Source organism: Eulemur rufifrons, chromosome 28 (genome assembly GCF_041146395.1).
Source record: "Eulemur rufifrons isolate Redbay chromosome 28, OSU_ERuf_1, whole genome shotgun sequence".
Taxonomy (NCBI): Eukaryota; Metazoa; Chordata; class Mammalia; order Primates; family Lemuridae; genus Eulemur; species Eulemur rufifrons.
Window position 1 is genome coordinate 38,695,690 of NC_091010.1, and position 27,034 is coordinate 38,722,723.

Below are 27,034 nucleotides of genomic sequence, written 5' to 3' on the forward strand. Positions count from 1 at the left end.
TATTTCAATTTTGAATTTACATAGAAAACATAGATTAAATTATAATACTTGAATATTTTATATTTGTTTGCCATTTTATTGGATCAAAATAATCTACTTCTTTCTCAGGAACCAAAAGCATTTTGAGCAGGAGAGTATTACTAGAGCCCTGCCCCCTCTCTGTTCATTTTCTCCTTGATGTTCATCTTGATAACCCAATGCACCCCCAAACCTGAAAGTATCACCAAAGGAATACTTAACGATCCACCAAAAGTCAAGACTGCTCTTAGAAATTCTAGACTGGTTTCGAGATACTTACTGCTTTTACAGAAGGTAGCTTTGGGGCATGTCTACCACCAAAGATGATAAGATAGATTCTTATTTTTCCCCCACTGCACAAAATGTCCAGTAACACCCCATGTGTTCTCTTCTGCTACAAATGGCAGCTTATACATAGCAAAGGTAAAATCATCATTAGGTTTTAGGAATTGCTCTTGTTAACCCCGGCAGGTTCTTAGACAAACAGTTCCCTTCCATACTGCTACTTTGTTACTTACATGTTTAAAGATCTTTGAAAGTTTGTATTAAATGTGAATTTTAAAAAATACTATTTATATTTATATAAATGTAAACTGAAGATAGTTACAAACTGAAGTAGATACCTAGAACTACCAAAAGGGCCTCCATTGATGAAGAATTTTTTTCCTTATATAAAATGTAGCTAAAAATATTTAATTAAAATAATTTTTTTGATATTTTTGGTTATCTCTTTTTTGGTGGGGGATTGCTTTTTGTTTTTGTTTTCCTTTGCTCTAACTACTGCTAAATGTAACTGTTTCATGAATCTTTAATGCTTAATGCTTTCTTTGGCCTCTTAGGAGGTACTTATTTTTTTATTTTTAATTATTATGGGTACATAATAGTTGTATATATTTATAGGGTACATGTGATGTTTTGATACAGGCATACAATGTGAATTAATCAAATCAGGATAATTGGGATATTCATCACCTCAGGCATTTATCATTTTTAAAGCTCTTTTAGTAGTTAAATAATTTTCTGCATGGGTTGCTACTGCCAAGAAGACCTCTTCCAAATACCAGGCGATTATTTGTTATACAGGATTATATTTCAGGCACTGGAATGTAGATAAGAAAGTACAGATTTTAAGGGGTAGGAGTTATTGGTAAGAAAGCTAAGTGATGATTTTGAAATATTCTTTCTTATGCACTTTCCATTCTAACTACTTGGTGACCACTGGACCATCCCTCTATTTTAAAATTTAATTTTAACAATATATTTTATTTAACCTGTTATCCCCGAAGTATTAGCATTTCAACATGTAATCAATATAAAAACTATTAATGATATAATTTACATTCTTTTTTTTTCCATACTAGTCTTCAAAATATAATTTGTATTTTATTTATACTTAAAGCACATTTCAGGTTGGAGTTGCCACATTTCAGGAGTCCAACAGCCACATGTGGCTACTGGCTACTATGTTAGATAGCTCTGGTCTATATCTTTGTTAGAGTAGCTCTAGTAGCCTTAACTCCATCTCTAGTTTAGCCCTACTCCTAAAGTCTGGCACTTCCTGAGTCCTTTCAGTGACATCTTTTCACTCTAATTGGTTTGAAGTTCAACATTTCCCACTGCTACATTAGCTTTGGAAATTTTTCTGTTTATAGCACTCAGTAATTATTCTTTCCCCGTTAGTTGTTCTTTGGTTCTTGGAGTCTTACCTCCACGTGTACACATAGTGTTCAACTAAAGACTCCAGAGGATCTCTGTACAGATCAGGAGCTTTTTCTGTATAACTCCCTTCCTTCCAGTACTCTGTGTTCTGTAAAGTCCAGCAGCTTCAGCCTCCTGATCTCCCACCTCTGCTTTTCAACTTAGCAAGATCACTGCGCTTTGCATGGGGTCCCCTCCTGTGCTGTGGTCTAGAAAGTGCCTTAGGCAGAAAGTCTGAGTGATCATAGGGCTCACTTCATTAGTTTTTCTTCTCTGAGGGGTCACATTCTTGTGCTGCCTGTTGTCTAGTTTTCTACCTGTAGACAGCAGGAGGGCCCATCTGGTGATGGTTATTCTTCATGGCACCAGAAGAGGAAGTCCTACTTTGCAAGGCAAAATTGAGTTAGAGAACATCCTGTACCCACTCCCATGAGCCCCAGCCAAGAACTTTGAGTTCCTTTGGGAGGAGGGCAGTTGAGAAGGTGTTTGGGCTTGACTTTTTTCCTCATGGCTTCACCTAGTGGCCCTAAGCATGGCTTCTCCCATGTCAACAATCACAGCCATGTTCCCGAGTTGAGGTGGCTTTGTGGTCCAACATCACCCTCATTCTGGTGAACCTCATTCTGGTTCTCTTTGTGGTGGGCATCCTGGGTAGGGGTATCACCCAAAGGTCTCCCATAAGCTGCAGAAGAAAGCCTATTTGCAGAAGGAAGTCACAGATCACATGGTGAGCATTGCATACTCAAACATCTTGGTCTTCTTCATTGCTACGCCCATGGAGTCCTTTGAGCTCTGATTTGATCAGACATTTTTTAGCTATTGAATCATCAATTTCTGTACAACTATCTGGATAGGGTATATAATCAATGCAATTTGTAATTTTTTCTATGCTCACTCCTGAATGAGTGAGCATAGAAAATTTATCTGGGTTTAAAATCCTAATTTTTTCTCAGCACTTGGAAGATATTAAACCACTGTTTTCTTACATCTGTTGCTGTTGATGAGATGTCTGCTGTTGGTCTAAATATCATTCCTTTGTAGGTAAGCTTTATTTTTTTCCTCTGATAATTTTTTTAAATTTATATTTAAATTTCAGAATATTATGGGGGTACAAGTATTTTGGTTACATATATTGCCTTAATTTTTAAAGCTTCCCCTACCACTTTTCTTTTGTGTTCCACAATTTTACCACAGTGAGCTTCAGTGTGGATTTATATTTCCTTAATCTGTTTAATAAGAGCAAAATTTCAATCAGAAAGACAGGGCTATCTTTCATCATTTCTGGAAAATTTCCAGCTATTTTCTCTTTGAATAATGCTTCTCTACCATTTTCTATTCTCTTCTTCTGAAATTATATTCTTTTGAAACTTCTTGAGTTTTCCTATAGTCCTCTTAATATTTTTTTAAAGATAAAATTGTCACTGTTGTATTTTGGGGAATTTATCATTACTCTCTTCAAATTATTTTATTTTTTACTAACTCAGGCTAGAATAGTCTATCCACTGAGGTATGCATTTTGTTTTCTATATTTTTCATTCTTAATATTTCTAATTCCTTCTTTTACATTTTACTTGCACACCTTTCATTTCTTCTTATTTTTCATTGACAATTTGTTTAATAGATTTTATTCCACCATTTATCTCTTTGAGGATCCTACTCTTAGTTACTTTAAAGTTCTTTTTAGAATTGCTCTGTTGTCTTAATTTTAACTGCAGTGATTTCATGCTGACTTTGCAGATTGGCTTCCCTCATGTGATTTTCATCGTATCTTTTTGAACTTTGTAGGTCCATCCTGAATGGTAGATTTTTTTTCTATTTCTCTGCATTCACCTCTCCCTGTCTAATAACAGTTTTGAGTGCTCTTTTATCAGATCTTCCAGAGTCCCCAGTTCTGAGCCAGGATTTCCAGAGGTATCTTGGGGTTCATACCACTTGGTAGTATCAGGGCTATCACAGATTTAGTTGTGCACCTGGGAGCAGCTTGGCTCAGCTATTAGTTATGAGGTCATGTCTAGGTCTTCCCAGCTCCGTAGGCCCATGGCTTTATGTAAGCCATAGTGCCAGGCTGTGCTTGGTAGTAGCTTTGTTTTAGCTGTCTTTCACAAGTCAGAAAGGTATACCTCAGCCGCTGGTGCTAAGAAGGGAGCCTGATTCCTGTTCTGCTTCAGGTGGCGCACAGTCATTCTCCGCTAGACCTCTTAGGTTGTGGCCTGTACCAGTTCACAAGAGCCAATTATTGAATTCTTAGGACTTTTGAAAACCAATTGTTAAACTGTTGGTAGCTTGATATTGTCACAGTGAGAGTATTCACACTATAGAAGTTGTCAAAGGCTACAAATCAGGAATCTCCACCCCCGCCCTTATTCCCCCGCCCCAAAAAAAGCCAGTTACTGGCACACCACTGGGCAGAAGTCAGGATTGGTTGACTCAGTGGCTCAATGACATTTTTAGGAACACAGGATCCTTTTCTAACTCTCTACTCTTCAGCTACAACATTTGCTTTAGACTAGGGCTGGTTTCCGACATGGTCATAGAATGGCTTTATCAGCACATCAGCATCATGATTCGTTATTCATATCCAACAGCAAATGAAAAGAGAAAGAAACGAAAACAAAAATCTCCCCTCAGATATGGATCATATATCTGGCCTTTTAGTATGATTGAGCCAACTTTAGTCATTTGCCTGTCCATGTGGTCACATGCTGATTGGCTTGGTAACTCGGGATCCACCTCTGGAGCTGGAGACAGGATCAGTTTCTTCTATGTTTTGTGAATTATGGGAAAACGTAAACCAAAGTTGAAATTCTATTAGGAAAATGAGAAGGTGAAATGGATGCTGGGTAATGTCCACTATAGAAGGAAATACTTACCACATGTATTCCCTATGTCCTTCAACAAGTTGAGTAAGCATTTAAAAAGAAACTCTGGGTCCTAGAACAACAGGAAGTCTGTCGTTATTGGCCTTGCTATGTTTAAGAACCCCTGAAAAAGATGCATTGATTTTTTATGAAGTAGCCAGAAATCTCCAAGAATCTTTACACCTTTTAAATTACTCTCAAATGAGTCTAGGTCAGATCACAGCCAAGTGTAGACTGTCTTTGGTTGGATTCTTCCAAAAGAAGCCCTGAGACAAGGTCTGGGTGCAGGTGATTCATTTGGGAGGTGATTCCGGGAAATATGGTGATGGGGTTGGAAGGTAAGGCAGGGAGTAGGAAAAAACCCATAAAGCAAGCTGTAGACAATAGAAATTCAATCCTTCTGGGGTCCCTCTGAAAGGCTGCTCAGGACACCCCTCAACATTGCACCAATGAGCCACAGGGAAGCTGAGCCTTGGCACTGACTTCACCTTTCTGTGGTTGAGGGACCTTTCTAGAACATTAACTTCCTAATACCTCTGGCCTATCCTCCCTGCGGCTTTGATAGCCTGAGGGCAGACACCTTTAGGCAGAGAGATGCAGGAGGCCACCTGCCACGTTTGTTAGCAGGGGGTCTCCAGAGGATCGAGGGTTTAATAGTGTCTGCCACAGAGAGCAGGCTGTTGAGATGCCCAGATATAGAAAGACTAAGCCATCTCGTGGGGTGACTCATTCTGAGTGAAAATGGTACCGGGCATGTTGAATCTGATTTAGTCAGAATACTTTGGTTGGTGACAGAGGAAAGCATTTTGAATATCGATTGTCACCTATTGCTTAAACCTCTTGCCAGCTCAGTCCACGGATGAGAGCCTGGGTTCTAGGTACAGAGAAGACAAAAAAAGAAGTTGAAAGAGCTGTTTTACTAAGTTAGGTGAAACAAACACTGGTCTCCCATCCCTGGGCAAAATATGACGTAGATTCATCTAGCCATCACCTCTCCTTTCCTTTCCCCGCTCTCTCTCCCTTCTGTAGTACACGCTTATTGCCCAAGCCACCCTCCTGCTTTGGCACAATGAGAACTCCCCCCTGGTCTGTGACCGAAGGCCACTTCCTATGGAATCCCTGCCCTACGCCATCTAAACCGTGCACGTGTGGTATGTGTTCACCTATACTTATGTTTTGTAGATAGTTGTTTAATTATCTCTCCCTTGCTAGGCCAAAAGCCACCAAGAGCAGAAATTGTGATTAGCACAGAGTAGGCATGCCATCAGTATTTCCTGAATGAATCAGTTAATGAAGGAATATATGTATGCAGTAGCATCTGCATTTGTGTTGCTTTGTGACTGGCAATTGGTAGGAAAGTTATGGTGTTGGGCTAATTTTTTAATGATGATATCACCACATATATCCAGGTCCTTCACCATTCCAGCCTACTTCCTGCTGCTTTGTCCGTGCCCCTGGCTTCTTGTTTCTAATACCATTACTCCCAGTCCAAACTTTGCTCTTCACTCTCTGGTCTCCTCTTTCTAAAAAAAAAAAGAAAAAAAAAAAAATCTAGCCAAATTCCACCCCTCTTCAGAGGCCCAGGAAAATTACTAGCTCCTCTAGGAGGCTGTCACCACTCTCTGAAAGCCTCCAGTCTCTTCTGAGTTCACGTGTGCCTTTGCTCGCGACCTTCCCCAGTGTTTTGGCAGGCACACCTATATTATTTGACTTGTGGTGTATATGGATATATCTTGTCCCCTCTTGTACCCTGTAATGTCCTTAGCCTCCTCCATCTCTCTGCTTAAAGGTGTCTGTCCTCAGGCTACCAGAGGAGCCATAAAGAAGTGGTTAGGAGGGCAGGCTGCAAAGATTGTGCATTTGGATCTCTGCATTCCTAGATTTGGGACCTTGCCAAGTTGGACACATTACTTAATTTCTCTGGGGCCCCCCCAGTTTTCTCATCTCTAAAAGAGGGATAATGATAGTATCTGCTTCTCCAAGGATTGAATGATATATTCTATCTAGAGCACATGGAATAGTATCATCTGGCACATGGTAATTGCTAAATACAGCTGTCGTATGATTACAGAAATGTCCAGGGCTCCACAGACCCAGCCGAGCACGGGCACAGGAGTGATACTGATGTTGATGCATGAAGGTGATTGATTGCGGAGACCACACACAGGGCTAGTGATGTGTGAACATACATCAGCTCTCCCACAGAGCTTTGGATTTGACTTCACCAGCCCCAGGATCCTTCTGACTGCCTACTTTAGAAATAAAAACCAAGAGTCTGTAGGAAAATGCAGGACAATGGCCACAAGGAGGCAGTCAACGGCCTTGACAAATGAAACAGCCATGAGAAAGGCCGGCTCCATTTGAAACATGTTCTAGCCACCCAAGCAACTGAAGTGAGAGCAGCAAGATCATCTTTCATTTCTGGCGTGGCACCCTCCCGCCCCCTATCAAAAACCCCTCTGTCTAAACCACTCAGCTTAAACTCTGGATTGCAGAGACTTCAGATTTGTTTCCTACATTTGGAACCCAAAGCTTTCTTCTCCTCAGTCTGCCCCTGACCAACCTTATCTAGTTTGAAAGTCTCCTCAACAATTCTAACAAAAAGGTTTAGTACCTTAACTTCATGAATGCCTCTCCTCTACACCTTTTCTTAGACAGCTTTTGACTTGGAATTCCCTTATCCCCATCCATAGAGGTCAAATGCCACCCCTCTTTCAAGGCTTAGTTGAAGGCTACCTCTTTAGGAAGCCTTCTCTGGTGTCTCAGGCTAAAGAAAACTTCCCCTAGCATTCTTGGAGCTCAGACCCCACATGTTTATTAGGGCTAATAATGCCTTTCTTATTTTTTGTGGTTTGGATTAAAGATGATTGCATACTTAGAACAGTGTCCGGCTCACTCAAAAATGGTGGCTATTATTATAATTATCACTCTCAATTAATTATATACAGAGCTGATCACCTTAAAAGCAGGAAGGCAGGAGTTATATTTGACTAATCTTGCATGGATAGGCATAGAAGAAAAGTTTGCTGCACAATGACCATACAAATTAATGAGCCAAACAATTCCTGTTTCATCCTTGAAACAATGTAAGGGGCAGATAACTCCTCATTGGTTTTTTTTGTGTGTGTGTGATTATGAATCTGTAGGACAACTCAGTAAATACATTGTTTTTCTTTCCTGATTATGAAGCCCATACATAGTCATCTAGAATATTTCAAGCAATACGAAAAAGTTTAAGAAAGAAAGTGCAAATTAACCCCAGTCTCACTGATCAGAGGTAACTCTGGCTGGAGTGTGCTGGAGCTGAACAGTGGAGACGAGTCCCCTCATCTGTGTATGTTCCTGGGAGTTGAGTGGGAGGGTGGTCCCACTTCCTAACACTGAAATAAAACCCTGGCTTCTTCAGGTAGATTTTGTAACCATGGAAAAAATAGAAAAAATAATAATTTTTAAAATCAAAAGACCAAGAATTTAGAAATCTGGAGCTGTGTTGGTTCCAGAAAGTATTCACCAGGGTTCCTTGGCTCTGCTAGTTATTGCATGGCACTAATGACCTTGTGGGCCCTGCCCTAGATGAGTAAATTAACCTCAGCTAGAAGAAAAAAATATTAGCTACAAAACCAAAATCCCAAGGACTAGGCAGCTGGTCCTTCAAATACATCGGCAGGGAGTGAGGACGGCTCACACAAATCCATCACTGAAAGCAGTGCACCAAGGCAAGTGGGGAGAAACCCCTCTGTCCAATGACAAGGCTGTGCCTTACTTTCAGATGGCCACAAGGTGGCAGTGTTTCTCCAAGTCCTAAATTTGACCCTGCTTATATATAAAAGACTTATCCCTGTGAAAATAGTATCTAAGTCCTTTCATCTTTTGATTCATTTTTTCTCAGCCCAGCGTGGGGTAAGGTAAGGATTGAATCTGAAATCAGGTAATCCAGGTTCAAATTCTAGCTCTGCCACAAATTAACAGTATAACTTTGGACTTAACATCTCTCAGTTTCAGTTTTCCTCATCTACAAAATGAAGATACATCTTCTCTGCTCTTATATTTGTGAGGCACAAGAAGAAAATATATATGAAAGTGAAATAAACTATAATGTACTATATTACCGGTTCTTAACCCTTAATGTGCATAAGAATCACCTAAGGAAAATTTTTAAAATGCTTACTCCCAGGCCCAGTTTCCAAAGATGTTTCAATAAGTCCAGCGCTGTGCGTGAGAATTTGCATATTGCTGCATGTTAATCTGCAGCTAGCAAGATGAGGAAAGCCCTTGGACAACAATTTGAGAAACTGCACTATGCAAATACCCATAGAAGGAGAGAGGTTAAGGCATAGACATATCTCTTAGCTTTTCTTATAATGGTATTTATTCTTTTCTATTTTGAATAAAAGTTTTACAAAATCTCCACTACTCTTAGATTAACTAACTGAGGGCAGAAATCTGTATCTTGTTTCTCCTCTTATGTTCGATTGTGGAATAGCAATTGTGGAAATGTTGTTTGGATGTTGTTTGGATGATAATCAGATAACCATGGGTAGTTTGTAGCACATTCCTTAGCTCTGTCACCCCCTTTATAGGTGTGTCTGGGTGACTGGACCTGGAAGACACAGTAGAATTTGTCCTGGGCTCTGCCTATGGACCCCCATGGGCTCACTGTTGCTTCCAATTATGTGATCACTGGTAAAGCCTGGATCTTGGGCTCCACTCTGCCGAAACAGGCAGTTGTGCAGGAGATTTAGCAATGGAATTCCACGAAGCTCCTGGAGTTCTCCATCCACTATGGCTCTCACAGACACCAGGGCTTTTTGACCAGCACCGGCAGGATTTTCAGGGTGTTTTAAGCAGAGATTGAGCTCCCTACTCCTTGGAAGGGTCCTGCTGGGCTGTTGCCTCAGAAGAGAAGGTCTGGTTCAAGAGTGAATACCGCAGATGTGCAGCCTGGCACCATGAGCCCGTGGCCAGGGTGCAGTGGCTTGGACAAGATCTTATCCCCCGCACCTGGATGCGTGTGTTTGAATCTCATCTCAGGTAACAGCAAACGGGGACTGTTAGCAAAATTGTCAGAAGCGGTTGCAGAAACTTGCTTCACTTGGACTGTATTCAAAGTTCACACCACTAGAAAAAGGAAGGTGATTAAATTGAACTACAGGATTTTAAGTCTTTCAGCAAATATTTACCAAATAATTATTATTTTTGAGCTGGGACCATTCTAGGCCCTTAACTAAAATAGTAATAAAATATCCAAAGACTGCCACTGCGGAGCTGAGATTCTAGCAACAGGCAACAGGTAATAAACAATAAACCTAAAGACTCAATAAAATATTATATGTTAGAAAGTGATAAGTACTTTGGTAAGTAGAGCAGGGTATAGGAGATTGGGGAGAAGTCAGAGAGGGGAAGCAACAAGGTGTACTATTAAATAGGAGGGTCAGGAGGGGCCTCCGTGGGATGGCAGCGAGGACTTGAGGAAGCGTGGTCTAAACAGACGGAGCCGCTGGGGCCAAGCCGTGGGGCCAGAGCAAGCCAGACACATGGCTGCAGTGGATGAGAGAGGCCGAGTGTGACAGCGGATGAAGTCAGGGAGCTAACAGGGGTCCAGACCACATAGACTTGGTCCTACTGGAGGACAGAGACATTGTTGAAGTCACCTTTGTATCCTCAAGGACTAATATATGTTTTGCATCTATCACACGCAAATAAATCGAGTGGCCTCATTATAAGACAAAAGTTTGGGGGAGGCTGAGCAACAGGAAAGACTTGAAAGATTAACCTTCAGGGAATGACCCGACCCCCTTTTGGGAAAAGAGAATGTTCATGAGAAGTGAGTGTTGATGTGAATGCAGGACTTGATTGCAGGTTGGAGACAGCAAACATCTGTTGAATTAGCAGGACCTTGAATCAGGACCTGTAGCAGGGGTGGGGTGGGGGTGGGTGGGGGTGGGGAGTCCCACTGCAGCACTTTCCGCACCCCATCTTCCCAAGTCCCTCTTGTGCAGAGCGGATTCTGCCTGTGGCCTTTTCTCCACCCACCCCCTGACCCTTAGCACTGACCTGTGCGTCACACCTTAGTCATTCTTTCACTGAGAAAGGATATTCTGAAGAACTCAGGATTTGGAAAGTCCCTTTCTATTTTCCCCCCTTTTTGCTTTTAGTGGAGGTGAAATTCACATAACATAAAAATTAACCACAGTCCATAATTCAGTGTCAGTTAGTACATTCACAATGTTGTGCAATCACCGCCGCTGTCTAGTTCAAAAACATTTTCTTCACCCAAGAGAATATCCCCCGTGTTCATGAAGCAGTCACTCCCCAGTGTCCCTCCCCTCAGCCCCTGGAAACCACTAATCTGATTTCTGTCTCTGTGAGTTTAACTCTTCCAGATCTTTTATATAAATAGAATCATATTCTGCATAGCCTTGTGTGTCTGGCTTCTTTCATGCAAGTACCGTTGTTAGCTCCAAAAACAATCAAGTAAAAAAGCAAATTTTAATGGCTGCGCAGTCAGAGAAGGAAATGCAAAGGCAGCTGTTCGTGTCTGATCGCAGCAAAGGCTGGTCAGATTTCTTCAGCTTCAGAAGATGACACAAGGAAAACTAAAATGTACAGACTGCTTCTCAGACTTCTATTTCCCAGGGCCAGTTTGCTTCCGATAAACATCCAGAACCCAGATGAGCTCAGTAATAGCACTGAGAGATCACTTCATAGCCGGACCTCACTCTCTGCCCTCATTGTCAGTAAGAGCAAGTGTTAGAAGAGGGAAGTTTACTGCACGAGCTTCCGCTTCCGGTGGGGGTGGGGTGAAGAAAAGTTTGAGGTCATGTTACTCTTCAGTTTACGGTGTTTTATCATTATTGGTCCATTCAAGGGCATTTTTAAAAAGTTTTCGTTAATGCATTTTATTTTCAGACTCCACTGCCATTGCTATCCTGAATAGGTAGCCATTCTCATGCATTTAAAGTGCACCTTTTTCTTTGTATGTAGTCTTGCAAAATATTTATCGCTATTCAGTGTACCTGCATTTTTAATTTATGTAACCGATGGTGCATTATATATCTCATGGTGTTTGTACTCAAAACCATGTTTTGAAGATCGATCTCTATACATGTATATAAATAAGTCAATAAAACCTACATATATAACCCATCTATGTTATGAATCTATTTATATATATCATATATGTCACACAAACATATACACATGTGTATACATCACAGCACTTCACACAACCTTGGTGCTAAATAAATATATGTTGACAGATTAAATTTTGCTTTTCATGCTCACAAAACACTTGTTTTTTTTTTCCCTAAACTAATCTACTTTTTTGCATTGTAGGATGAATATAATAATATTAAGTAAAATTATTATTCAAGATAATAAAATTACTTCATATATATGTTACCCATTTTGAAGCAGATATTATTACCCTCATTTTAAAGATGAAGAAACTGAGGCTCTGAGAAGATAAGACTTTCAAATTTGTACTTCTTTCTGCTGACACCTCAGACTGAATTCTTACATTGCAGAAAGATTCCTCAGATCATGAATGATGTCATTTGTAGGAAATCTTGGTCATGCCTTTATTGGAACCTGAGGAACTCTCACTGAAAACCAACGTGGGTCTGGTCTGAGATCTGTAGTTAGCTGAGGGGGTGCCTGTCCCCTATCCAGAGAATGTTCTCAGTTGACACTTTCTGAAGGTGACTAGACTAAGCTCAAGTCAGCCAGACATCATCTGTGCCTCGTACCACCTTTTATAAACTGTGTGTGTGTGTGTGTGTGTGTGTGTGTGTGTGTGTGAGTTCCCTATTTTGTTTTAAGTTTACAAAATACAGTGGTTCCTAACAAGATCTACAGTGGCATTGTTTGTTCCCATGTGATTCCCATGAATGCATTTGACAAAATGGTTGAGACGGCAGCTACCTGGCTTTAGAAACACACACACACACACACACACACACACACACTCCCTTAATGCTACATTTTAACTCAACAAATACGTATTGAATATTTTATCCGGCTATATACTAGCACTCAGCTAAATGCTAGGGATATAGCAATGAACAAGATACCATTGTTACCACATTGAGTTTACCTCCTGGTGAAAATACATAGCAGAGAGCATCTACCATAATTAACTCTTTTCTACTCTGATGAGGGGTATCAAGAAAAAGTATAGGAGGTATGGGAGCTAAGAACGGGCATAGCAGCAAACCTTTCCTGCACCGGGTGGGGGCTGGAGATCAGGGAGGGACTTCCCGAGGAAATGGCATTGAACCGTGTTTCCTTCCATATCTAAATGTATCTCTATATAAACATGGATAGATATTCATGAAAAATTATCTCCAGGCAGTGGAATTATGTAAGATTATTATTTTCCTTTTATATATATAGTAGGGGAAGAAGGTTTTCCTCGACCCTCTTAGGGACCCTGGCTGAGTCTGAAAACAAAACTGACAAAGACAGATTAACAGAAGGAAAGCATTCAAATTTATTTAAGTTTTTCGTGACATGGGAGCCTTCAGAAATGAAGACCCAAAGACAGGTAAACCTGTCTTTTTTATGCCAGGTTTGATTGAGAAATGAATAGTCATAAAGAAATATGATTGGACAAGGAGGATATGACGTAATGGTAATAACTTGGGGGAATTTAGCAAAGCTTGATCGTTCAGATTTCTCTTGGCATCTCTGTGTCTTTTGAGGATAACCTTCCTCTGGGTATAGGGAAGGTACCTCTCAAATGAGGGTCTGGGACCTGCTTCATGGGAGAAGAGAAGGGGAAGGTCAGAGAGTGACCTTCCTAGGTTTTATGACTTGCTTCAGGGGAGAAAGCCAGGAGCCAGTGAGAATGATTTTCCTGCTTCTGGTGTCTTCTAAAATGCCAAGGTGCAGTATTTGGGGGTGGCATGTCCTGAATCCCATCAATATCCACAGGAGTTATATTTTTAAAGACATTTACTATGTAGATAAGGTACATAGGCATTTGCTGAAAGTTAGACTTAAGCACAATCAAATCAAATGTGTAGCTGGGTTACACTTTGTTGATTTTGTGTCTTTGACTTTGTATCTTTGACTTAATAAGGAACCCTTCGATATTCATAGAGGGACGGAGGAAATCTCAGATGTTTTATTTTTCCCAGGAATGGATTGCAAAATATTCATTGTAAACTCAAATACAGATAGCATCTGCTGGACTCTAATTGAACCATCCCATGAGGCTCATTTCCCTGTAACACCAGGAATTTCACTTCTTTGATGAAGTAGCTGCTCAGGTTAGAGCATCTACACTGTGCATGTACACAAAGAAAGATACTGGGCTGAGCTTCCACTATTTGGGAGCCTGCTGTCTAGTGGGAAAAACAAACTAAGCACATAAAAACACATTATGAGTGCAGCCAGCAGCATTCTCCTATTCCTGTGCAATAGCCCAAGGAAGCAGGTTGGGCATCTTAACTGTGGTCGTTTAACCTCTGTGGCAGTGAGTGCACATAAATTGCCTGGTGGGGGATGTTTAAAAGGTAGAGGACTGTACTCATGCCTGAGATTCTGATGCAGAAGTGCTGCACAGAGATCTGGTTCCTAACGTATTTCTCCAGTAATGGATCCCAGTGATGATCCTTTGAGAAATACTGACTTCAAGGACCTGTAGATGGTCTTCAAGTGGAATCCTCTAAAATTGTATCTAAAATCGGGCTTGCATGTAAATTTGTTGAGGAAATAGTCCGCTGTGTTCCTCTGCTTCTCTAAAACCTATGCTGAAAAGCTTCACCTCTTTGAAGAGTATGTACTGCTGTGCACTTACCAAGTGCCAAGCCTGCAGCAGGGCGTTTTACATACAGTGTTTTATTCCAGCAAAAATCTGTGAACTAAGTATTTTACAAATAATGAAGATGAGACTCAGAGAAGTTAAATATTCCCTCCTCTTCCTTACCTCCACCCCGCAGTTACACAGCTCCTAAGGTAAAGCCAGAATTTGAATGCCAGTGTTTTTCCTTCTACCCCTTTACTTGGTGTGTGAGTGCGCACGTTTGCACATGTGTGTAATCTTTTTAAACAAACATCTTTATCGAGGTACAATTCACATCATACAAGTCACTCATTTAAAGTGTAAAGTTCAATAGCCTTTAGTATATTCATAGAATTGCGTAGCCAATCACCACAATCTAAGTTTAGAACATTTTCATCATCTCCCTCCCCAAACCCTTATCCATTTCCAATGACTGCCCATTCGCCACCCTCAACCCCAGCCCACCACTAATCTGCTTTCTGTCTCTATATTCTAGACATTTCATATACATGAAGTCGTGGCCTTTTGTGGCTGGCTTTTTTGACTTAGCATACTGTTTTCAAGGTTTGTCTATATTGTAACATGTATCAGCACTTCATTTCTTTTTATGGGCAAATAATATTCCATTGTAGGAATATACCACATTTTATTTATCAGTTGATAGACATTTGGGTTGTTTACACTTTTTGGCCATTGTGAATAATGCTTCTGTGATCACTCACGTACATGTACATTTTGTGTGGACATATGTTTTTATTTCTCTTGGGTATATACCTAGGTGTAGAATTACTGGATTTTATTGAAACTCTATGTTTCACATTTTGATGAGCTGTCAAACTTTTTTCTTTTTTTTTTTTTTTTTTTGAGACAGAGTCTCGCTTTGTTGCCCGGGCTAGAGTGAGTGCCGTGGCGTCAGCTTAGCTCACAGCAACCTCAAACTCCTGGGCTTAAGCGATCCTACCGCCTCAGCCTCCCGAGTAGCTGGGACTACAGGCATGTGCCACCATGCCCGGCTAATTTTTTCTATATATATTTTAGTTGTCCAGATAATTTCTTTCTATTTTTAGTAGAGACGGGGTCTCGCTCTTGCTCAGGCTGGTCTTGAACTCCTGACCTTGAGGGATCCACCCACCTCGGCCTCTCAAAGTGCTAGGATTACAGGCGTGAGCCACCGCGCCCGGCCTGTCAAATTTTTTTCAAAATGGCTGCACCACTTTACATTTCCACCAGCATCAATGCAAGTTCCAATTTCTCCACATTCTTCCTAACACTTGTTACTGTCTGTCTTTTTCATTATAGCCATCCTAATTAATGTGAAGTGGTAGCTCATTGTGGCTTTGATTTGCAACTCCCTAATGCCTATTCTTCCCTAATTCAACATCTTTTTATATTGGTCATTTTTACATCTTCTTTAAAGAAATGTCTATTCAAATCCTTTACTCTTTTTAAGTTGAGCTAATTGTCTCTTTATTATTGAATTTAAGAGTTATGTATTCTGCATATAAGTCTCTTATCAGATATATGATTTGCAATATGTTTCCTATTCTTTGGATTGTCTTTTCACTTTTGTAATGATATCATTTGCAGCACAAAAGTTTTTAATTTTGATGTAATTCATGTCATCTTTTTTTTTTCTTTTGTCACCTTGTTTTTGGTATCATGTCTAAGAATCCATTGCTTAACTCAAAGCCACAAAGATTTACTCCTATGTTTCTTTTAAGAATTTTATAGTTATAGCTCTTGTGTTTAGGTTTATAATCTATTTTAAGTTAATTTTTGTATATGATGTGTGATAGGAGTTCGACTTCATTCATTTGCATGTGGATATACAGTTGTCTCAGAATCATTTATTAAAGAGACTATTCTTTCCCCATTGAATTGTCTTTGAACTCTTGTCAAAAGTCAATTGATGATAAATGTAAAGGTTTATGTATGGACTGTTCATTTTATTCCATTGATCTATATGTCTATCCTTATGCTAGTACCACACTGTCTTGATTACTGTAGCTGTGTAATAAGTTTTGAAACTGGGAAGTGTGAGTCCTCCAGCTTTGTTCTTTTTTTTTCAAGATTGTTTTGGCTACTTGGAGTCTTTTGCATTTCTATATAACTTTTGTGAGCAGCTTTTCAATTTCTGCATAAAAGCCATATATTTGCAAAGCACACTCTATACTTTATCTCCATCTTCTTTCTTGATATTAGATTCAACATATGTGTGTCACTGGGAAACATACGCAGTTGGGCCTTGAACAACATGGGAGCTAGGAGCACCCACCCCCTGTGCAGTCAGAAATCCACCCACACATGTAACTTTTGACTCCTCAAAAACTTAACTACTAATAGCCTACTGTTGACCAGAAGCCTTGCTGATAATATAAACAGTCAATTAACACATATTTTCTGTGTTATATGTGTTATATACTGTATTCTTACAATAAAGTAAGCTAGAGAAAAGAAAAAGTTATTAAGAAATCATAAAGAAGAGAAAATATAGTTATTATTCATTAAGTGAAAATGAATCATCATAAAGCTTTTCATTCTCATCATCTTCTTATTGAATAGGCTGAGGAGGAGGAGAAAGAGGAGGGTTTTGTTGTCTCGGGGTGGCAGAGGTGGAATAAAACCTATTTATAAGTTGACCCATGCAGTTCAAACCGTGTTGTTCAAGGGTTAACTGTACATTATTCAAGATGCTGTGTTATCGAATAATACTTTCATATTCAATTTTCACCAAACTATCATCAAATGAAAACCTCAATGTAGCAAAGATGGAAAAAACCCACAAAATATCTGTAATAATGAGTTTTCAAAAATATTGCATCTTAAATACTTACTAAGTGTTGTACTGCAAAGGCTTTCAAACTGTCTTGATGACTGATCAATATGCAGGAGTTAAGGTTACATATTTGGTACTATGGTTTGAATGTATTTGTCTCTCCAAAACTGATATGTTGGAATTTAACCCCAAGGTGATGGCATTGAGAAGTAGGACCCTTGGGATGTGATAAGCCCATGAGGGCTCTGCCCTTATGCGTGGGATTATTGCAGAGGGAGAGGCCAGAGGGAGAGAGTTAGTCCCTTTTGCCCTTCCACCCTTTATTGTGTCAGGACACAGCAAGAAGGTGCCATTCTAGAAGCAGAGAGTGAGCCCTCACCAGACACTGTATCTGCTGGCACCTTGATCTTGGGCTTCTCAGCCTTCAGACCTGTGAGAAATAAATTTCTATTATTTATAAATTACCCACTATAAGGTATAGCAGCAGGAGTGTATTAAGATACTTGGAGTCTAACACTTGAGATTAAAAAGTCAGTTGGTTTATTGTTAAAACTGTGATGATTTATCTCTAAATAATGGAGGTAGAGGATTCCCATCTGCTCTCCGTGAACAGTTTTTCATAAATAATATATTATGGATAAGTATTCCTACCAATGAAAAATCAAATTGTATATCATTGACACTCTCTCTTCTCTTTAAAACTATATTTTTCAGCATTCTAAAGGTATCCATAGTCCTGTGATTTTGAAGAATTGCCTAATAAGAAAGTTGAGAAGAAGAAATGCGTATTTTTTCTGGCAATGAAATATCTTATTTACTATATTCATTTAAACAATACTAATTGAAAACATACCACAAAGCAATCCCTGTGCTCATCCGTGGGAATGTAGTGGCAAGCAGAGAGGACAGGGATCCTGCTCCGTGGACTGACAGTCCGGTGGAAGAGACTTCCCTACAAGGCTACCGATTTCGTACTGTGACCTGCAAGCTCCTGCCAAATCTTTCTGCATTCCATCTGCATCTGCCAGGACCACCAGGAAACTTGTTCAAGGAAGAAATTTCCCAATCTTCTGTCGCTTTCTCTTCTTTGGCTTAATAATCACCATTGAATCAAACTTTATTTATCTTTACCCCCACTCCCCCAAATTTAGGGAAAATCAGTTTACAGACGAGTGAGTCATTAGTGCGTGTTTTTCTCTCCTGGAATTTTATGCTCAAATTCTCTTTGCAACCAGATTGAGAAAGACAAAGGAATTAGAAAAGAAAATTGAATAAAGTGTCATTTTTAGTGGTAACCATGTCTCAAATGGTTCCTTCTAGCTTCTCACCCCTTCCGTATCATGACCAGGTTTAATACGGATTTTCAGCTCCAACACAGTGATCTGCAACATTAGAACCTCCTAGTGAAGAGCAACACCTCGTGTTCATGCCTCCATAGAGAGGGGATGGAACAAAGGCAAAGGGATTCTTTATCGTGTTTCCACCAAAATACTTCTAAGTGCAGAAGGTACAGTGTACTTCTCAAAATCTGATAGGTCAAATGCAGATCTTTATTTAAACGATGACATAAATCTTCCATTCAGTGTCACAATTTTGTTTCAAGTTTGTTTCATCATAAAAATAAATGTTTAGTTACTTAACTTCCTCATGGTAACTCCAAGCTTTAAGTAAAACTAATTATTCAGGAAATTACACCATATCATCTTATTGATTTACATAACTTCTAGTGGCTTTAATTTTGATTTCAATTCTGTTAACAACGAGAACTACTGCAAAGACACTTCTATCCTACCCTCCCACCCCTCCCTGAAATTCCCTTGTTCTGGCTTCCCTCCCCACATTGTCCTAATGCAACTCAAAGTATATTTGGGGAGAGTTTACCAATGCTAGGGACTTGCCAGATATTACAAATTGAGAGAAAGAGGAAAATCACTCCAGATATAAATTGTGCATGTATGTGCTCTATCTTAATATGTGCATGGGATCAAATACCTGGGAGGAAAACACAACTACACAGGGAAGTGGAACTGAGTAAAATAGTAAGTCAAGAGTTTCTTTATATTTGTGGGTTCTCATAAAGCAAAATAAGGAGAGTATTAGCTTATAACTAAAAGTGTTTCCCAAGCAACCAATTCAATGGCTTGCGATGTTAGATTATGAATATACAAAGGAAGATCAGGTGTTAGATGTCTTGTGAGCCATCCTAGTAAGTTAAAAAATAGACTTGCTTATTCGACCCTCTTCAGAGGTGAGAAAAGTTTTGGAGAAGGGAGTAGAAAGAGCAAGAATATGTGAAGCTAAATAATGTAATTGACTGGAAATATGTTTCAATACCTAAGTCCTTTCTTTGAGGATGTTCATGCAATTAATTCATTCAGCCCATCAGTCATTCTTAATTACTACCTACTCAGTGTGCAAGCCCCTTAACAATGAAAACAATGTCTTAAGTCATTTTTTGCATTGCCTGCACCCAGTATGAGTGTTTTGGTCTTCTATTGCTATGCAACAAAATTTTCCCCAAACTTAACAGTTTAAAATAACAAATGTTTGTTATCTCACACAGTTTCTGTGGGTCAGGAATCTCCGAGCGGCTCAGCTGGATGGTTCTGGCTCAGGGTGAAAACCTTCATGAAACCCTCATGAAAATGAGGTTGTAGTCAAACTGCTGGCCAGGGCTGAGCCTCAGGTGAATGTGAGGGTCCACGTCCCAGCTCAGTCACGTGGTGGTTGGCAGGCCTCAGTTCCTCTCTGACAGGTCAGGAACTTCAGATACTTTTCACAGGGGCCTCTCCATAGGCTTCCTGAATGTTTGCACAACACGGCAACTGGCTTTCCCCAGAGTGAGTGATCCAAGGGAGAGAGAAAAGGAGTGATAGAGAGCCCCCAAGACAAAATGCACAGTCTTTTATAAGCTTATGTTGGAAGTGACATCCCATCACTTTGTCATGTGCTGTTGGCCACACAGATGACCTTAGTTTAATGTGAGAGGGAATTCACAAGGGTGTGAGTACCAGGAGGTAGCAATCATTAGAGGCCACCTTAGAACTTGCCTACCACTATGAACTTAGGCTATTGAAATACTCTATATGTTTGATGAACTTAATGAATGAAAGTTCTATGCTGTTTGCTATTTAGAATTACCATAGTGGTGCTTTCAATGATATTATTGGGTACTATAATATTGACTACAAGCCTGAAGTGTTCAAAATTAGTCAACATTGAGAAACAGCAGTTGGAGAAAATTCCCCAAGACATGGTACAGAACTCACAATATCATAAAGTTAACTACAGTGAAAAGCAAAGTAGAATTTAGAAAGTTAGTCAACATAAAATAAGCAAATTAAAATGGGCTGGTTTCTACAATCAGGGTCAGAAGTGAAATAAAGCATTTAGGTATCTTAAGATTATATTTTTCTGACTGTTACGATACTTGTCTTTTGGGATACCATTTTGTTTTGTAATTTTTCAATAATTCTAGAAGCCAAGAATAATTGCATATTCACAGTAACTCTTTAATTCATGTCATGTAGATTCCTACTTAGTTTGAAGATAAAATATGATGAGGATGGGCAGGAGCTATTCATTAAGTTTTCTGAAACACTGAATTTTAACATAGGAAGCATATTATAATATAGCCTATAAGAGGAAAAAAACATAGAAATGTGAGGCTCATAACTTTCCATTTTCTTTTAGATCAGTGGGAACCCATGGAAAAGTCTGAGGTTTCAAAACCAAGCAAATCTGGGTTTGACTCCTAGCTTCAACACTTACAGTGGCCTTGGTCAACACACCTTACACCTCTGAGTCTTAATTTTTTCACATGTAAAATGTGTGTAGGGTTGTTGTAGAGATCAGATGATGTGAATCAAGCACCTACTGTGATACCTACAGCAATAAAAAATGGATTATATATGGGGCACAAATATTATACATCCCTTCAGAGTCCTCCAACTCCACCCATCTTCCCAATGACTGCTCTACCTGCCATGACTGGCCCCTAAACTCTGTTTAGCCCTCATTGTTCTGCTGCCTGAGGCCACCTAGTAACATGCCCTGAGTGTGCTGGATCTTCTGCTTTGGCCGACCATCTGCACATTTGGATTTTCTGGTTCTGATCACAATTTCTGAGTTTAGAAAGAACACTACACAGCAAAGTCTGGGATGCAGCATCCTAAGAGGTCACTGAACAGACAGGATGACACAAACCCAGAAGTGCAGGAGCATTATCTCCTTGTGGGAAAAACTGTGACCCTTGAGAAACAGCAGTTGGGAAGAATCTTGAAAGATAAATACTCTTTCCTTCCTCTTTCCTTAAAGGTTAGTTTCCCCTTTCCATGCAAATGGAGAAAACCCGAGGAGACATGCTGTTTGAGCAATTCTCTGTGTCTTTTCATGACTTGTCATGGAGCACTGGGCAGAATCATTTCAGATTACATCCTTCCATGCCAGAAATTCTCAGACATGGATTTTGGCAGAGTTCAGGTCTACATAATATTGTCATCGCTTCCCATCTTGGTCTAAGGCTCTTCCATGCAGATTTTGGGTAAGAAATTGCTGAAGTCTATGACACAAACTGATAAACTAATAGGAAATTCGTTTCTTGAACATAAGTCAGCCTTCCTGGGAGCCTCTTTTGCAGAAGATTAGGCTCTTTGGAAAGTTGGAAATAGTAACACAAGAGAAGAAACATCCCAGCTGTGTGTTTCATCTTAATGAGGAATCATTTAAGCTAGAAAACTCAAGTACCGTCACCTTTTTTCCCTCCTTCTCATCTCCTACATCCTGTTTATCACCCATGCTAATCAATGTAACATAGTTAATATTTTTCTAACCACTTCCATGCTCTTTTTCCCATTATAATTCAGATCCATCATTCTCTTGGACAAAATCCTCAGAACTGTTAGTCTGCCAGCGTCCAGTCTTACCCTACTTGAACTCATTCTGCAAATTGCTACCAGATCAGTCTAAAATATAAGGAAGATTGCTTTGCTCTTCTCCTCACAAATCCTCAGTACTCCCTCGCTGCCTTTTAGAGAAAGCCTTTAAGTTAAATTCATCCTATGACCATCCCCTGTTCCCTACTTAGATAGATAGGTAGATAGATAGATAGAAAGAAAGAAAAATACATCTTTTGCAAGAGGGAGAGAGATTTTAAGGACTTGGCTCATGCAGTTGCAGAGGCTGGCGTGTCTGAAATATGCGGGGGAGACCGCCAGCAGTCTATGTTGCAGTGTTGCGTCTGAAGGCCGTATGGAGGCAGAATTCCTTCAGAGTTCAGTCAGCTGGCACAACTTCCCCAGAAATACAGCTCTAACCTCACAAGAGGGCTTATCATTTCTTTTTATGAATCAACTAAAAAAAAAAAATTCCACTTATAGGCATAAGTGAAAATTGACTATTTTACAAAAAAAAAAAAAAATATTCCACAGGGCAGATGGCCTAGGGGAAGTTTATAATGCACATTCAATATAAAATACCTCAATTATAATGAAAAAATCAAATCCATCTAATGGGAAAGAAAATTAAGTTCTCCTAGAATGTAAAGTTAAAGGAAAAAATGATTTTAAAAAGTTAAAAGGAGAAAATGATAAATATTTGTCATTAAAATAACCTTAGAGTTGTGGTTAATACATTCAGAATTAAATGGATTTGGTTAATCCAATCAGTTAATAAAACAATCTAAGAAGGGGTTACAAAGTATCATCCAACCATGTCATGTGACAAATTGAAAGAAGCTCAGAAAGACAGGAGGACATACTTGAACCCAGAATCCCATATAGTGAAAATTAACTTGGAATCTTCCATTGTCTTCAAAATTACAGAAAAAGCATGGATGGGAGGACTTAGTGTTTCTGTCTGTGGATCAGAATGTCTCATCTTGAAATTTTATAGCCCCTGTCCTTTATCCCAAACTTTTGACTGATAAATAACTGTATTAAAGTTATTAACTATCAATCCAGAAACTGCCACCTTCTTGAGATGATAAATGCTACAGACAGAATTTTTTTGCACTCCCTCTCCCAGCTGTCAAATTCATATGTTGAAATCCAAACCTCTAGTGTGGTGGTATTAGCAAGGAAGGCCTTTGGGAAGTGATTAGACCATGAGGGTGGAGCCCTCATAAGTGGGATTAGTGCCCTTATAGTAATAAAAGGGACCCCAGAGAGCTCTCTCTCCCCCTTCTGGCATGTGAGGTTACAAGGAGAAGATAGCCATCAATGAACCAGGAAATGAGCCTTCACCAGACACTGAATCTGCTGGCCCCTTGATCTTGAACTTCCCAGTCTCCAGAACTGTAAGAAATAAAATGCGCTGTTTGAAAGTGACCTGGTTTATGGTGGTTTGTTATAGCAGCCTGAAACAAACTACAATACCTTTAATTCTCCTTGAATGTAATGTCAGTTCATTCTATCAGGTAACATCATCTTAACAGAATAACTCTGGTTTTCTTAATGTAAATGGTTTTCCACCCCTGGAAAATTAATAATAAAATACAAATCAAACTTATAGATTTACCATTTGTATGCTGTGTCTAAAAATAAGTTTTGTAATCAGTATGTAGTCTCCCAATATTTGAATTTAAAGTGTTTGCAGTCTTTAAGAGATTCTGACATATTAACCTTGTGACTCCTAATACACTAATTAATTTTAGAGTCTTAGATTTAAGTTAAATATTATAAAATAATTTGCTGAAATATATATACCATATTGGTATATTTAAGATAATTTGAGATTAACATTATTTATAAGTTAATTTATTAGATATATGATTGCTTAAGTACTTGGAGAAAACTTGATAGGGCTGTAAATTCTGAAGTATTTAATAAGAAAATTGAATGTAATAATTATAAATGCATTTAAAATATTTAAATAATTTAATTTACTAAGTTTATAAATAGTTAATATGTTTAAATTGAAGTGACAGAAGATTAATCAAAGCCCCTTCCCAAAGTAACAATTCTTATTTATATAACATTGACTCAATACATAAATTTACAAGATTGACAAAAGACATAAAGGCTCAAAAAAAACCTAGATTTCTAAATTTTTTACTTTAATAAACTGAATATTAATTTAAAACCCAAGTAACCTTAAATAGTTTATTTAAACTTGAAATCTTCCCCAGGAGACAAAAACCAGAGGTCAGAAACTAAATTTCCAATTTAAAAAATATAACAATTTCAAGTAAAAAACTATTACAGTTAGAATCAAAGTAACATCAAGCATGAATTAAACTTTCTCAATTTGGAGAAATAGCTGAAATGTAGGATTAGCAATAAAAAGACCTTCCATCTATGCTGGCAAACTTTATAAATTAAAGGATGAGCATCCAGCCAGGGGAAAGTTTTTACTAACTAAAAAAAGATAAAATATCAGGCTGACCTCATCAACACTAAATGCCTAAAAATATGGAAAAGAAAAAAATAATGTCCTATACATTTTATTCCCCAGTAAGTCATCTTTCATTTATCAGGAAAACAAAAGGTGAGTCTGAATGATTTTGCAAGGACACAAAATATATAACAAACCCAAATACATTTTTAGGGAAAAAAATGATTCAAAGGTGGACTTTTAATGGCAAAAATATTGATCAAAGCCTGGAGTTTTGACTTGGGGGGACAGGCGGTACATGGGCAACGTATGTAACCTGAAATTCTATATCCCCCATAATAAGATGAAATAAAAAAAAAAAAAGAAAAAAAGAAAAAAATATTGACCAAAGTAAAGGACTCATGAATAGGATTGAGAGATTACAAATGAATTACAGGTCTTTATCTTCACTGTCATTTTAAAACTGAAAATTCCAGACCCTGCTAGCAAGATTCTAGAATTTGAGGTCCAATATTTGGATATGCAATGTCTCCTTCAGCTTTTTCTCTTGTGCTTTATTCTCAATACTGGGAAATGTGTTTTCTAGCACATTTTTCATTCCATTAATTGTCTGGAATCCCTTACCGTTTTTTGAGTAAAAGTTATAATGGTCTCACTGGTTAATTTTTGGAGTTTTAATTTTTTTGTGAGGTAGCCTCTCACTCTGATGCCCAGGCTGTAGTACAGCAATGGCACAATCATAGCTCACTCTAACCTCCACTTCCTGGGCTCAAGCAATCCTCCTGCCTCAGCCTTCTAAGTAGTTAGGAGTACAGGCACCTGCCACCACACCCTTGCTAATTTTTAAAAAAATTTTGTCAGGGTCTCACTATGTTGTCCATGCTGGTCTTGAACTCCTGGCCTCAAGCTATCCCCAACCTCCCAAAGTGCTGGGATTATAGTCATGTGCCATAACCCCTACTGGTTATGTTCTATTAAGTAACTAAGTTCTATTAAGTAACTGTACATCAACAATATCTTTAGCTATTCATCTGTGTGAATTACAAAGAAAGGATGCTTGATAACCATATTAATTCCCAAGGAATTTGCAGGATTACTTTCTAAAATAAAAATGTTCTCTTAAGTGATTTGAGTCATTGATGACCCTATTTCTCTTTTTAACTGGAAAGAAACTAATAAATCATTCAGAGGCAAATTTCCTCTTTACCAAGACTTTTTCCATATTCTATTCCTTAGAGGACCAAAGAATGTGTTAAGGAAGCTTAAATGATCAGTAAGTTTTCTAAATATGCATGTAGAAAAATTAGGTAACATGTTAAAATGTTAACTCTGATTTGTGTGTTCTGTATAACTTTAGCTTTTTATGCATTTTAAAACTATGTCTCATAAACATGTTTCACTTTTATAATCTGAACAAATTAACATTTAAAAAAATTGATATGTGCAATATTCTGAATGCCATATAAGATAGTCATACTTCTATAAAAATATATGCCCAGCAGGAACTAACTAAAAGAGCTACCAATGGCCAAAGCTGGAGCGACAGTTTTATTTGAGCAATAGAAGAACGTTGTATTGGATTAGAATCCAAAGTAGAAAATAAATATCCCACAAATCCATACTGATAATACTGATATAAACAGATAATTGAATGAATTAATAAATAGGAGAAAAGAGACAAATTTCCCATGCAGAAAAAGTCCAAATAATTGATGCAGTTACCCCTCCTCCTAAGTATGGGCTGTACCTGATGAGTTCCATCCAAAGAGTACCGTATGGAGATGGTGGAGGAGAGTAAGCGTACAATGAAGGGGCTGGACAAACTATTGTATCCACGTGATCAAGGTCAACCTTAAAGTCATTGCGCATGTTGATAGTATTGTACCCAAGATATAATGTGATGAGAATGGCACTTCCTCTATGTACTCTTCCTCTCCAAACCCATAAACCCAGTTTCATCATAAGAAAACATCAGACAAATCCCAATTGAGGAACATTCTACAAAATAGCTGACCAGTTTTCCTCAAAACTGTCAAGGTCATCAAAAACCAGGAAAGTCTGGGAAACTGTCATAGCCAACAGCAGCCCTAGGAGACGTGACAAATAAATGTAATGTGGTATCCTAGATGGGACTCTGGAACAAAATAAGGCAAATGCTCCCTATTCCCGAGACCCTATCTAAACCCTATTAATATTAAAACATTTAAATTTGTCTAATATCCTTAGATTAGATAAAACTAAGAAAGTCTGGACGAAGTGTGGACTTTAGTTAATAATAATATTTAAGTGTAACAGTTCATTAAGTATAACAAATGTACCATACTAGTGTAAGATGTTAACATTAATAATAGGGAAAACTGGGTACCAGGTATATGGGAATTCTGTACTAACATCCCAATTTTTCTGTAAATCTAAAACTGTTCTAAAAACACAAAGTCTATCAAAAGAAAAAGAGTTCCATTGCCCTTAAAACTTAAAACTTCGAAAAATGAAAACACTTTCATTAACAATTTTGATGGGGGCCGGGCACAGTGGCTCACGCCTGTAATCCTAGCACTCTGGGAG